The sequence below is a fragment of the Apis cerana genome, linkage group LG1, assembly GCF_029169275.1.
Source record: "Apis cerana isolate GH-2021 linkage group LG1, AcerK_1.0, whole genome shotgun sequence".
NCBI lineage: Eukaryota > Metazoa > Arthropoda > Insecta > Hymenoptera > Apidae > Apis > Apis cerana.
Window position 1 is genome coordinate 16,333,044 of NC_083852.1, and position 15,743 is coordinate 16,348,786.

Genomic DNA, 15,743 nt, shown 5'->3' on the forward strand with positions numbered 1-15,743 from the left:
AGATCCTGCTATGTCGTCCATCCAATTCGTTTCTTTTCTTTAGACTTCTTTCCATGCGAAATGTCAATTTTATTGAGAGTTTATTGAATATGCAATTCACTTCTGAATCTCTTTTCCCCAAATCTTTTAATAATCTTCCAATTATCGTGGAATCGTTGTATCATGTAAAATGAATATGACTTTTTATAATTTTGAACAAAAATAAAGGTATTGTCGGGGGGTTGAAAAGGACAACGTCACGGGTTTATGTAACTGCAATGATGATTCGTAGATTGCAACGGTACCTATTATTTCACAAGTCGAAAACGACAAATAAGATTATACAACCAAGTTTGGAATCGTGTTTCAAATAAAAAGATATACATTCCGATACTGTCTCTCGCGTTACGTGAATCATCCAACTTGACGACCTCACATTATCGACGTATTCCTTGAAAAATTTGCATTTCTGCAACGTCAAACAACGAATAACACGCGACGAAACAAAGTTCGATTTATCGCGTTCGTGTCGAATAAAATTTTTATCACAGAATTATCCACTCGACTCGAATTTTAACCCAATGAACTCTCAATATTTATGGATTTTTATTCCTTTGTCAAGCAATGAAATGTTGACAAAGCCACCGTTACGACATTTCCCCCGGGATTAGTGACGTCCACGATTCGGTCAGCTGGCTACCCGGAAAAGAAATCGCAACCGGTTGTTACGTAAACACCACGATCGACCAGACGAAAAGACACGTTAACCAGTAGAACGCGTATTTTGCCTACAATACAAGCGGCCTCACCCCTCCCTCCCCGATTTAACTATCTCCACGATTACGATTTCAAAATCCGGCTATGAATCAGTGTTGTGTTCGAAGACAAACAACTGTCTTTTTCAAAAAGAAAAAAGGAAAAAAAAACACTTGTCTCTAACGCATCGAAGAGCGCGCGATTTTTATTTCCGAACCATAATTATTTTCATTCTCTTTTTATACGATATTCAAGGGAAGCAAAAACTTTTACGTGTCGAACGTATACTTTCACGCAAGAGGCGTAAGAATAAATAAGAAATATTTGACGCGAGGACGAGGTGTTCATCTTAATGATCTTGCGTAACCGATAATTATTTCCACCGTGTTTTTTTAATAACACGGTGAAAAAGTATAACAATGAATTTGAAACGTTGGCTGCAATCGTCTCGAAAAGAAACGGAAACGTGTAGACGCATCTACGTGACAGAATCCCTTTATTAGAGTCACGTAACGAGCCGACATCGAACTGTATTCCCGCTCGAAACTAGCTCTGTCAATATTAACACCGTTTCTCCACCGACCGTGTTGTAATTCAAAACGGAGGAATTTTTATTCTCTACGTTATACGGAAAGGAAAATATCGGTTGCGCAATTCGCAAACCAACTTAGCTAGAAACATAACCGTAGTAACTGGACTTTTGCGTATATTGGTCACATTTATCCCACGAAATATCGAATCGAATCATTCTATATAAAGTACATAATACGTTCGTGGAACATATCTTCTTTAGAAGATTCCAAAGATCGAAACGCCAGTTGGTTGGTGCAAAAAGTATCGTTTATTTGTTACGTTACAAGCAATTTAAAAGATGTTGCAAGAGTAATAACAAAGATAATCTCCCTCTTCTTCTTCGATCGCTTATAACACAAACGTTATTATGTATCAACTTTTGTCTGCGATCTTCTAAAGAGCGTTCCACGAATTATTATAACTTTATACTCGTATCTCGCAGGTGGCCGAATTCACGAGGACTTTAATTACTTCGCGAGGTTTAATGGACATGGTCGAAAATTTCGCGGAAAAATAATTTTTCCATGTTGGAGACAACGGTGACGATTTATTCGACGCATGCTTGGACGAAAAGAAAAATTTCAATCGACGATTACCGAATTCGAGTTTCAATTTTTTCGAGTAAATTATTAGACAGCGTTCCGGAGGGAAATAAACCTTAGATACCGTAGTAGACCTTTCGAAACACGGTACGGTTCAACTGCGTCATCGACAAGCGCCAGGCGAAACGGGATCTGAAAGGCAGCCGCTGGACGAATTTTAAACAAGCTGGTATCAATCGCGGCCAATTTCTATCAAGTTTTTCGCCCGTTTCGTCACACTGGAAGCCGCGACTTTGACCGACACGTTTTCTTGCACGTGTACGAGAAACCCGTCGAGGATAACGAAACGAAATTCGCGATTAAATTCGATTCATTTAACATTAAACGTTTCCGGAACGCATTACTCTTGCCACATAAACAGCCATTCTTTAAAAGAAGATTTTTAAAAACTACTTCGAAAATACTGACACTTCATATATATTTCTACAATAATTTCTTCGAAATCGCGATCCCTCGAGTATATTGATAACTACACTTAAATCCATTAATTATTTAAAAGTGAAAGCGTTCTAAAAAAACGATGGAATACGAATATTCAAGGATCTCGGACGGAGGAATAAACGATAAAAGCAAAGGGCCGAGAGAAACGAACGTACGAATTACGAGGCGGGGTCAATTATCCCAACTGCACGACCGTTAATCCAATTTACGAAATAGCCGGTCACGAGCGTACCACACGCGGCGCGTGCGACGAAAAGGAGTGTGTATCGCGGTTAATAGCGGGTGGAAAGGCCGAGCTGGTATGCTCTAACGTGATGCGGAGAAACGAGGATAGCGGTTGATCAAAGTTGCGAGAGACGGTTGTTAAAATCGTTGCGTGAGAATAGATGAATGGCGATTAACGAAAGAAACTCTATATCACGATTTTCGTCGTTCCCTCCAATTTCTCGTGGCACAGGCGTTAATTTTATGCGAATTATAACGCCGGCCAAACGATTAACGATCGAATCCAGACCAGATCCAGCTGCGATTTTAAATATTCCCCGACTGGTTTCTCGCCACTTCGATTCGATTCCTTTATCGTCGGGTATATATTTGAGCAAGTATGGGAGATTAGATAAGAGGCGTAATGATACACGACGGGGAGAAAATTCGCATTGAAATTGGATCGAAATATTTCAGCATATAGGAGAATTCAATATAGGGAGAAAGATTCGTGGAGAGGAGGAATTCGTGAAAGGTAATCGAAGTTAATAAATTTGACATTAATGGAGTTAGGGAAATTAAGATACGTGACAGGAAATGATAACGTATAGTGTTTTGTGGTAAGAAAAGTATGTTGTCATCGAATTTGTAGCACAATGTAAAGTAATAATTTTGTTATTTGTTTCGTATATACTTTGTAATTACGTTTGGCATGTTCGTTTGAAAATATCATTTCAGATAATTGTGCCTGCGGTCGTATTGTAATTGCGCGATATTGTATTTCGAGAGATAAGCACGTAATATGACTTGCATTTGATTATAATAGAAAATAAATTTATTCGTTTCGTTGTAATTAAGATAAATGATAATAATAATTTTCGAGATTGATTAAATTTTGAAACAATTACAAAGTATATCGGCGCGGGATTATTTAATATAAATATTGAAGAGAGATACTCACGTTTCGAACGATGTCCACGATCTCGCGTCGAACTATCGCTCCCAACTAAAAGCAAACACCACTTTCACCAAAATCAAAATTTCCAAAATTTCTATTTTTTTATCACGTTCACGTAAAAATTTAAAATTTTCCACGAGATATAATATGCGTTTTAAACGAAACACTTATCGAATCCATCGAACGAAATTTTTAATCTCGAAATACGGAATCGTATCGACGATCACACTGATATTATTTTTCCTACTGCTCGATATATATATATATATATATATACACACACAATGTTTCAATGCCACGAGAACGCGATCGAAAACAAAAGCACGATAGCGACGATATCTCACCGACAAAGGACGGCCGATGACTGAGGAATTAATTATGTATTTCGTATTTCACGTATCTCCCCTCTCTTCCACGCGCGCGACTGCGCAGTGACGCTTACTATAGCACAAACATTCACTCAACGATTTCATCAATTCTACATGTAAATATTTGCTACGTATCACGCGATTAACATTATCATTTTTATTGACGTCCATTTTTTTTATAATTTTTTTCAAGATCATGTATATTAATATAAAAAATATTACCGGATTTTTGAATAAAAGGATTTGCGAATTATCGAATAATATTTAAGCAAAAATGTTCTCTCTTTTTTTTTTCCTCTCAAACTTTACTTACTCGAACAGTGAAGTCCAAAAGAAAGCGCTCTGAACTTCAGTGCTCGTAAATTTCAACGAAATTTCGCGCGCGAGAACTAACAAATATAAGAAGCTTTGTATCATCAGCTCCCCAATTAATTTCGTGTCAATGTCACTCTTAAAATTTAACGGCAGCCTCGAACTAACTCACAGCTACAAACTACCCGTGAAACATCCGTGCACTTTCTCCAAACGATGCGACGATAAATCTCGACGTGCATAAAATATGCACCTACACCCTCTCCTCCTCCGTTGTTCACGACTATCGAAATACGCTTGCGATTCCGTTCAAGATAATCATCTCCGAAACGATCTTCCAAGATTTACCTCATCTTCCATAATCTCACAAAACTACTTTATACTTATATTCCCGTGAAAACGAGCACGTCTTCAACCGCGTTGAACAACGTTAAGCCGGAGGAAGCAGCCAACCTCCTCCTTCCAACGCGCGATCCCCATGAAACAACGCCCAATAAATCGCGCGATAAATAAACGAGCGCGTGGAATCGTGTCGACGAGTGATGCGAGTGACGGGGAGGCGAGCAAATTGGTGAAAAGAACAGGATAAACGACGATGCCGTGGTGAAACAACAAAGCAACGGTGTGCGCCGCCCCCGTTGAAAAATATTTCGATGCACACACGTGTATTGCTACAGAAACCAGACGCTGTCGGAGAATATATATATAGGGTAAAAGGATCGTGCTTCCCAACCAAAGATCGCGACAATATAATGGGGGACGATGAATAACTCGTGATTAAAAAGTTTCGAAAAATCTTTCGAATGAATTAATTGCGAGATCGCGTTATACCAGAGGATAAAAACCGTGGAATCGTGTTTCAATTTGCGATTTCATTCGGAGATTTTATTTGGAGAAGCGAACGAATCGAATAATTATATTAATTAATTTTTCCACGAATTTGTACGGGATGAATTATAAAATTCGGGAAAGATTGCTCGGAAAGAGCGGTACATCCAACCTATTAAACGCGAAATCCACTAGGAATAGAAAAGTAAGTAACAGTAATTGCGTATCGACACTGTATATCGAGAAATAAGGAAAAAAGGGGAAAAAAATGTAAAACCCGATGATTAGATTTCTCTTTGAACATTAAAATTTCTCTTCAACTTTTACTTGGAACAACATTCAGCAACGTTATCAACCATTTACGAAATAACTCCACGTACATCCACACGCACACACGTACAAATCTCGTCCAACTCGTACAATTTTCTTTCGATTACACCGTTACTCAATAGCCTCGTGGCTTCGTTTTATTATGCGCCACGAAACCGGCGGGCAAACGAGCCGAGTTTCAACGAGTTCAGTTTCATACTGGACTCCTCAAAGTTGATGTCGTTAATCGTGATGAAAATCGTGTGCACGTTCGTTTCATTTTTCGATGAATTAAAAGCAGCGAATCAAGTTCATTGAACGAAGGAAAGGAACGATAGGATTCGATAGACGATCTAAAATTCCTTTTCTGCGGGAATAAAACGCGTATAAGCGTGCACGCGCGCAATACGAAATATATACGCGATGGGGCTATCGTCCATTTTAATTTTGGGAGGAACCGGAAACCGAGAACGACACTGGAATTTTAAATCGGACAAAAATTCTCCGCTATCTCGTTACGAAATCGAACTCGTTTCGTTCCAGACGATTACGATTTCTTTACGATGCATCTGATTATTTCGTAATAAGCTTTTCTCTCTCGGTGGAAAGAGATTTTTCGTGGATCCGGAATTCTAAATTTGAAATATCGATTTTCTTTGTTAAAAACTCACGAAACGAGCATAAATCGTCTCCCACGCAACGGTAAACTCCCTGAAACGATATCTCCTTTGTAATAATTAGAGGCGACAAGCTCGGGAGGAAACGAGATGCATTCCTTTCGAGAGAGAGGGTGAGAGGCTCGTGACACTCGGGACGAGAGTGGGAAAGAGACGGGCAGAGAAGAGAAATTGCGTACAATATGTAACGAAACAAGTGCCGTTAGTTGGCTCGTGTGTCAGAAACGGTTTCACGTTTCCCTCCGATTGTGTACGTCAGCCTAATTTAATAATCCCGATATTAAATTTTAATAATTAGCATCCGTGTAGGACGATCGCGGCATCGATGCAGCAACAACACAACAACAACTGCTCCTCGTCAAAGAGGATATTTTCGCTATTATCGTAGCGAATTCGAGCGATCGGTATGCGGTTGAATCGGATCCGTTCGGTGTTCGTTATACGAAATCCATGTCCGACCGACATTCGTGACAACAATTAACGACGAGGAACAAGGCGAACGACACGAACGTGGAGCAGAGCACGGAGAGGAAAATAGAGAAGCAAGGAGAGAAATGATGTGAAAACGTTACCTGTCGACATCATTGTGCACTTCCACGAGCGAGCATTGTACACGGTTAATGAGTACACGGCTGCGGGAATACCGTTCGATTTTTAAATACTTTAACTATTTCAAGCTGTTTCATGAAACGAAATACATATATATGAGAATTTTAACGGTATACAAAACGCGATATGATTCTCAAAGCGAACGATCGAACGATTCTTTTCATATATATATAACGTTGCGAAATCTTCTACTTTTTGGGCGTGGACGAAATAAATAAATATTGATTCTAAGAATTAGAAATAATCAGCTCGATGATTTATGACTGGTAAATTAGTAACGCGTATTCGTTAAGCTCTTGATAAGCAGTTCAATCAATCAACGAGCCACGAACTCATTATCAATCTCGCCTCGCTCGCTTACTTACTTCCGTGCTAATTTCTAATCCCTAACCCGAATATTTAATCGAGCCCTGAAACAGGCACGCCCGAACAAAAAACGTATCCAAGCACCAGACTTCTTTTCTCCTATGATCCCTCTTCTCCTCTCTCTCTCTCTTTCGAGAGAAAAGAAAAAAGGCAGCACAAACGCGAACAAAACACGGAATCGCATCAATATCCCGTGGCGGTTACACGGTCGAGTTACACGCGGAGTAAACAAACAACGCAACAGCAAGGAACGAAGAAACTAGGCATGCGCACACCGGACAAATGATCCCGCTGCCGGCCAATCTTTCGCGAGTTTAGTTTTCCCAACGCGTGACACTCAGCCGTGACATTAATTACACACGCGTGCACACGGGCGTGGAACGGAATCGAAGAAGCGGGATCGGTGTGGTGAGCACACAATTGAAAATGAGAAACACGTGACACGGGGAGGGGGAGACACGAGCGCGAAATACACAAGGCGGAGTGGAGGAGTGGAAGAGTAACGGGCCGTATGTATATCGCACAAGTATATCGCGGCCTGTTCGCGAGCCCATTGCCGTTGAACACGGGGTTATTAGATGCAGGAACGTCGTGTCGTAATAAATGCACCGCGCATAAATACGCGGCAACGATATGCAACCAAACCGTCGGCTCGTTTTCCGTGTCGTCTAAATTCCTTCGTCCACGGCTGTGGAATGTATATACCCGAGCGTATTCGACAGTTGCACTTGAACCAGGAAATCGTCGTGGCCCGTGGAATTTCGCGTGTACGTGTATATATATATACGTGCGTGGATATATACGCGAGAGACGGCCGTTCCCCTCGTCATCTGGCATACACGCCAAACTATTTGGGGAAATTAACGTTTCCTCTCTTACCGATACATTGCGCGTTTACGCTTCTCCCTTCTAATCTCCCTTCTGGTAAAGAGGACCAAACGACGATGAGGATGTTAAGTGGATATCGTGGAGAGAAGCGATGTCGTTGAAATCGTTAAGGAATACAGTTGTTTATTGTTGCGAGTTTATGGGAGAGAAAAGGTGGATCTGGAGAGGTTGAAGTGGGCAGTGAAGTGCCTGCTTTCATACTGTTATCGCTTTGTTTAGCAAAGCCTCGACGTGAACATTCTCGGTTATATATGTGAATAAATAAAGTTGTCCAATTATTTATTCAACTCCAGATCTAATGATGTATATAGTATTTTACGTCTTACGGTTTCGATGGTAAGCCTCGTAAGATCACTTTCCTTTTGATTCTATTAATTCTATCCATTCCAATAAACGATTTACAAACGATGCCATCCAATTTTTTCCAGAGAGCATTTATGCGGTTATTACTCGTGTCTCGCCGACAAAGCGGGCCGATGACCAGGGTGGCAATCACCGGTGACAATCCTGGCTACAATTAACGCGCAGCTCGCAATTACGTTCTATTTCGAAACTTTGCTCTCCGTTTGCCCTCGAAAGGTGGGCGTGCGACGCGTAGGAGACGAACGTCACGATGATTACTCAATTACGGCCGATCAACGGCGGAGAGTACGATTGGATCCACGTGGAAACCGCTTTTTTCTCCTCCCCCCGCCGCGAGGCGAGCGTGGGACGAAGAGGTTAATTGTGCAATTGCGACTGGAGCGGACTTACGGATTATTATTAACCGACTCTGTTACTGTGTTGACAGGAGAAATTACAGTGTCGTCGTGATTTTTCACTCTTCCTCGGATAATCATGCACAACGAACGAGGAATGAATTGATAGGAGGAAGGAAGGAAGTGATCCGTCATTCCCTCTCTTTTCTTTCTTTTCATCGAGACACAAAAATATCACGTGATATCTCAAATTGAAATTCTTCTTCCGAAAAAGAAATTAACAAATCCCCTCGACAAGGGATCGGAGAACGAATGAACGAGGAAAGTAGTGATCGTGATCGTTCCAAGAAGAAAGAAAAACGCGATTCAAAATTTGCCACGAGTGGAAAGGTGGAACCGTCCGCGAAACCGGGATACTCTCCGCATAGCTTTCGTCGTCCCTCGTGATATTCGATGTGATCATCTCTCTCGTGGGAGATCCGCCAGGTAGCATCCATTTGCTCTTAGTTGAATTCCTCGGCCCGTCATTGTACTGGCTCATGAGACAGGACGTCGTCTGTGACCCGGTGGCAACGTTAACGCTCCATTGTCGCGGAACGGCGAGGAATGCCACGAAATAAACCCGCTTCTCCCCTCCTCCTCCTCCTCCTCGCGCGACACCGCTACGCGCCACCCATTGTTCGCGTGCCTCCACCCGTCCCCGAACACCTTGCACACGTTCCACACAAGTGACAAGAATTTTACACGCCTCGTTGTCCTCGTTGGTGAGGGAAACGGTCGATCGTCAACGAGGCGCATTGTTCCATCGTTTCGCTGCCGAAAATCGCGCCCCATTTCTCGTCATCGGATATCAGATTCGCATTGTTCGTCGTAACAGGCGATCATTGTAGTCGCGAAACAACTCCAACCCGGATTACATATGAATTTCCGTCTCGCTTTCTTTCTCAATGTCCCGTTGTTCCAAACTCGCCCAACCGTGTCATCATCCTCTCGGCCGCGTGATTTACGCGCTTGGCAATTTCGTGGAATTATTTCGAGATTTGGGGGCGAGATTCTTCCCTAGGAGATTATTTTTTCAAGGCTAACCGAGTGATACGAAAAGTCGCGTTTACAGAGAAGTATATAAGATTCCAAGTCGATTCAAGAATTCAAATTAATTTGCTGAGAAAAATCGCGCACACATAATTCGAAATTTTTTACCTATTCGAAGCGTATAATCAGGGAGAGAGGTCGATCGTCCTGGATCGTCCCTGGATCACCCGTGCTCACTCACCTGAAATCAGAAAGCACAACGTGAGTGAGTGCATTCGATCTCGTGCGTGTGCAGCCTGCGTTCTTTCAATAGAAACGGATAGAAGATCGTAAATTTACCTCGTTCACCTTGCTTGCTGGATAAGATATGCGGCAGGCCTCGTGAGAAGACGAAAGAGTCTTTTACTCTCCAGTAAAGTTCGTGCCGCAAATCGTGGAGACGACAGAGAGAGAGAGAGAGAGTCTCTTTCCGAAATTTGCATTACTGAACGCGGATCTTGTCGAAAATTAACGGCGCCAACGGGAAGTTTAATTATTTCCAAGCCAAGTTTCCTTGGGAATCGCGAGTCTCCGAAATGCAAATTCCCTTTAGCTTTGAATCGGCAATCTCTAGACGACGACGTGACGGCTTCTTTATCGCCTGCGATTTCGAATTTTATTCCTCGCTCGATAGGCTGAGGATAGTTATTATTATTATTATCGTTATTATTTTATGTTAATTCGCCAAGGACGAGGATGATGCCTTCGTCCAATTTTATTCTCAATTTCATTTCGATTTATGCGATTTGTAAATAATGGTACGTTTAAAAATGGTGTTGATAAATAAAGTGGATGTTGAAGTAATTGAATAATTATGGAGTTCTTATCCTACGAATTCTTATTTTTTATTTTACTTTCTCCTCTACATCGGATCATGGCGCGAATAATTTTTTATTTTTTTCTTCATTCCCACGTGCGAGTATGTTTTAAGTGAAAATCAAGCGTTGTTTGCGTCAGTGATTGATCACTGCGTCTGTTTTCCCTCATTTTCTACAATTGTTTTCTACAACTTTCTATAACTAAGTTTTCTATTCCCCTCCTCGTAACGTTCCAATCGATATTAAATTAAATTAAACCAAACGGAATGATATAATGTTACGATTCCGTAGTAAATTTATTTAATCGATTATATTCACTTTTCATCCATTTATCCATCATCGATTACACAAATATCGATATAAAGAGAGAATATTACCTCGATTTCGCGTTTATCGCGAAGAAAATATCCGACAAGTTTATCTTGCAAGAGTGCGTTACGTTCAATCTTATCGACTTTGATACGAATTATTACGAATGGATTATCGGGATAAAGTATTAAACTGTTACGTAACCACATTAAGGTGGAGTCTTTGAAAAACACGGGTAATTTATCTGTCCAAATGCTTGTGTGGCTACGATCCGTTTAACGCTCGTGCCATTAAGCTGTAAACCACAAAATCACAGAGGAATGAAAAAGAACAATCTCAACGTGTAAACCGTTGATACGGCCGAATAGTGAATAACGTAAATCCCTGTGAAATATGATGCTGTGATACACTGGTATTTCATTGTGCTTACCTTTAAAGTATACATTCACCATTCGCTAAACGTTCAATTTCTAAACGCACGAGATAAATTTTATCATCCAAAGTATAAACCACGCGCTGTTACGGCTTACACGATACAAATCTAACATCAATCGATCGAAACTCACATTTATCGGCACGTAAAACGTCTCACTTTTCCAATATTCTATATCCCAGGATTTCGATTAAATTTTAAAATCTCTTAATTGAGATATTCGCGTGATAGCGTAATCTAGAAAAGAAAAGAAAAAAATCAAAAAAATCGTATCGAAGTCTGGAATTTGATCAAGAGTATCAAGAGAAACATTCGATACAAATTTGAAGATCCAAGTGTTGAGAAAAATTGTAGAAAAATTTATTACTTAACTTCTTAAAACTTCCTCATACTGCGAATCGTAACGCAATAGTCACGAGGAGGAAACGCAGTGCGAAGACTCGGTATATTCTCCGAATGGGAGAGAAACGGGGAAAGGAAGAGAAAAAATCGTGACGAAACGAGTGTCAAAGGGGCTTCCTAAAAGCCTTGGGGGTATCCACGTTACATCGAGGCTTCGACACCGGCGACATTCGTTCCGGCTCGGAGTCACGGTGCATCCAAGTTGAGAGAGGAGAAGAAGAAGAAGAAGAAGAAGAAGAAGAAGTGCGTTCACCCCGGCCGTTTGCATCGTTTACAGCCGCTGCAACCTTCTCTCTCCCGGTTTTCTAGACTCCTCGGTGGAAGAGGCGGCTCGCTCTATCTCGACCATGCTCCACACTTATGCACTTACGCGTTAATGCCGTAACGACCGCCGTCGGCTGCCGTGGTTGCAGTTGCCTCGGACAGGCCGAGGGCAAGGCAGACTTCTTCGAGGGCTGCTACCGATTTATCCTCCTCGCGCCTTTTGTTTCGCGCCTCCTCTTTTCGATCGTTCTTTTTCTTTCTCAAAAAAATCGAAAGTGAAAATATTTGGAGACTCTTGAAAATATCATTCACGAAAATTGGTAATCGCTCTTCTTATTAATCCACACTTTTAAGTTCAACGAACCCTCAAATTATTCCCAGGGATAATAAATCAAACGTGAGCAAGCTCTCGCTGCTATCGTGCATTCCATTACATTTACGAAAGATACTGTCGAGATCAGTGGCAACCATTTTTTCCAGATATCGTTCCCTATCTGCTCCAGAGCAGAAAGGTTTCGAGCGAGAGGCGTAAGAGATCGGAAGAAGGCCTTCACGGCCGTACGCCCGCTGTAAATTTTACTACGTCATCTCCGGGAACGACCTCGTCCCAGAACCGGCACTAAATCCTTTTACGATCGGAGCGGCACCGCACAACCTCCGTTCCCCGATGTCGTTCACTCGCTTTTTCCATTCCGTTCTTCCAGAGGCCGTGATCTCTCGAGCAAGAGTAAACAAGACATCGAACTGCCCCCAGCCAAAGGGCAGACACGGGAGGAATTTGGTGCTTGCAACAACCTCGGTCGCCTGGTAAATTGGAGGAGATTGAAGTTCTCTGAAGATTTTTGAAGAGATAATTTGTATCGAGATCGATTTTTATTCGATTGAAATGAAGAATATAAATTTTTCGTATCACGTTGTTTTTCGTCGCTTTGATGAATTTTGAGCGGAAGGATTGGTTTATAGGATTCGAAGAGATTTCTGAATAAATACGTTCGAACAATGTTCTTCGAATTCACGTTTTTTTACATTCCGTTCAATAAGGAAACGTTGCTCGATCGTTAAGCGCGGATAATTGCACATAAATGTAATAGTGATTAGCTCACAATGTTCACGAAAGGGCGAAAAACGTGTCACCGATATCTTGAAATCGAATTTTATCTCATGCTGAAAGTTCAACGATATTTCCTCCTAATTACTGGTACAAGCGTTTCTTTAAATTTCACTATTGATGGACATTTCGCGAACAAAATAAAATCATTTGCACAAAAGTAGTCTGAATCGATAAAACTGACCTACAACTTAATTTGTCCGAAATAGATAACTAGATCGAGTTAATGGTCATAGTCAACGAGTATAGTCAACACTTTTATTGGAGAAAGTATGCAGGACGAGTATCTAAAAAAGGAGGCTCTTTAATTACCGCCGTTTTCTGGTGGTTTTAAACAGTTCCTGATTCCAGAAAGGTGCTTTTGACGTGTATAATTAACGTGTATAATCCAAGTATGTCCAGTTTGATCCAAGTTTCGACATAGCGTATCAAGCGTGCAACACGATTATTTCAACGTAACCACGTGTTAAAAATCTGTTTTAATTTTTCTGCAAGAAAGAAAACAAAAATTTCGCCTTTTTTTTAAATCTCTCTCCTGTAAAAAAATATATATCTTATCGCGTTTCGCTCTTATTATGGTGTTATTCCGCAAAATCTGAACGCGAGCAAAAAGCTTTGAAAAGTCGTGCAAGGCTAGAAAGTATTAAATCGAGGGAAACGAGAGAATCCTCGGTCTGAATCTATCTATAATCACGGTTTATGCAGAACAAGCGGCGCCGGAAGGAAATCCAGAGTAGCGTCCCGTGAAAATAAAGCGTGTCATCTTTCGCTTTCTAGGCGAATTTTGTTTTGCGCGACCTATGCCGTTAATTAAGCCGCTTTCACCGTTGTTCGCCGATGTGTACCGATTTCTCCGCCCGTCCACCAGAAGACCAAGTTCGCCAATTCACTCGTATCAAAGCGTGATGACGTGTGCATTTACGTTCAAGGGAACTTACATATCCTGTTAATTAATTCAACTTCGTTGCGCAACATTCGTGCAACCTGCGCGCTCGAATGAGAAATGAATATGGGGCTTGGAAAGTCTATAAAATACCGATCGAAAGTACGCGTTTATTTTTAGCAGAACGTAATCTAATTATAAATAAAAAAGAAAGAAAAAAAAAAAAAGAAACAAGAAAATTGATTTCTTTTTGCTTCGATTCGTTAGTTCCCCTAATCTTGATAATCGCGTTAAAAAATATTGTACGAATGAATTACTTGATTAAAATTTTTAAATCGAATATATATATATATATATTTTTAATCTTAGATCTTCTTGGAAAAACGCGTAGAAAAAAAGCACTCAGTAAAACTCACATTCGAAATAGTATTATATAATTAGCCGCTTCCGTATTGCTATCTAAGTAAGTGCCTAACGCCTCCATCCTGTTAAATCGTATTTTCGCGTGAAAATATTCCCTCTTATACACGCCCACCAATGTTACACCTGTCACGCACTATATCCAGGCCTCATAATGGCTTTATTATTCCTTAAAATTGTGTATAAATATAATCCTTGGTCGTGTCGTTGCATCCAATTACCAACCAACCCTCCAACATACCCCACCACAACCGATCCTCCGTAAAAATAAGATCCAGATTCAGTGGGATCGAAGAAAAATGAAAGGAAAATTCGACTAGAGATATAAATTAGAATAATTTTCCTAAGATGGAAGGAAAATATAAGAATAAATTACGAATTAGAATATCGCATTTACATTTTTCCCCGCAAAGAAAAAATCGAAACGAGCGAATACGATCGAATTATCATATTCGCGTTGCACATACCTGCCGGTAATATACATAGATCTTGGATCGACACGAAGCAACGAATCGCATAAGGCTGGATCGTGTCGATCCACGGAAGCCCCTCGAACACGTCTCAGTCTGCAGCCCACGTCTATTATGCATGTTCTCGATATGTGTAACGTGTACGATACGAAACGAGGTATCCTCCCTTTCGAGCGGTGGCTGCACGCATACACACCGGCCGCGAATTATTCCAACGATCACGAAATTGCAGTTTAGCCGCGTCAGATATTGTGATTGCATCGCGGCAGACCGATGGGAAACACCGGCGAATCCTCGTAAAACGGCAACAACGCGTCGAGCATCGGCGCCTTTATAGAAATTGAAATCGATTTCTGCTCGATCGCCTCGTGGATACTTCGATAAAAATCCGGTGGAAATAATATCGTAAACTCGAAAGCGTGAGCAGAAACGATAAACTCGATTCGAAAATACACGGTTCGAGGTCTTAATCTCTACAAGTCTTGATCTCTCATTTGCTTCTCTAGTAAAATAGATAATACGCGTAAGAAAGTGTTGAAAGAGCAATTCGAAATTTCACTGTTCCTCCACTGCGACCTTCGAATTTTCATTCCTCCCCCGGATATGCTAATTTTCATAAAACTCTTCTACCGTGCCGGATTCGGATAAAATGGGGCAAGATTTATCGATTATTTCATCGATTAACGGCGACAAGTCGACTTTCTAATGACTTGCAAGGAGAGGCCGGCCACGATAATGGCCTTATCCGACGTTACGTGCCGCTATTAACGTGCACAATGCGCCCGTGGATCGATGTAACAACGAGTAATCGGTTTGCACCTTTGGTGCCGATTTCTCGAACAGCGCACCCACCTGGTGGCCGATTTGATCGCATTTCCGCGCCGATAAATCGTTAGACGATTAATTTAATCGATCCAGACGATGATTGAAAGAGAAATTTGGGATAAGTGATTTCTTGGGATAAGTAGTGACGAATATTCGATCGGCTGTGGGTGGA

General features: G+C 41.2%; 1 protein-coding gene across 27 annotated transcripts in view; it reads right to left on the reverse strand.

The window, feature by feature from the left end:
- Window positions 1-15,743, reverse strand: part of LOC108001569 (trichohyalin) — a 109,364-nt gene that overhangs the window by 50,456 nt on the left and 43,165 nt on the right. For 9 of the 27 annotated variants that reach the window (XM_062087237.1, XM_062087233.1, XM_062087228.1 and 6 more), the window contains exon 1: window positions 3,517-3,874. The exons of 11 other annotated variants lie outside the window; for them this stretch is intronic. The gene's annotated coding sequence lies outside the window, so the exon portion shown is untranslated. Of the gene's footprint in view, window positions 1-3,516; window positions 3,876-15,743 lie in introns of those variants that run through there. 7 more of the 27 variants (XM_062087222.1, XM_062087218.1, XM_017062623.2 and 4 more) reach the window with 2 other exon arrangements.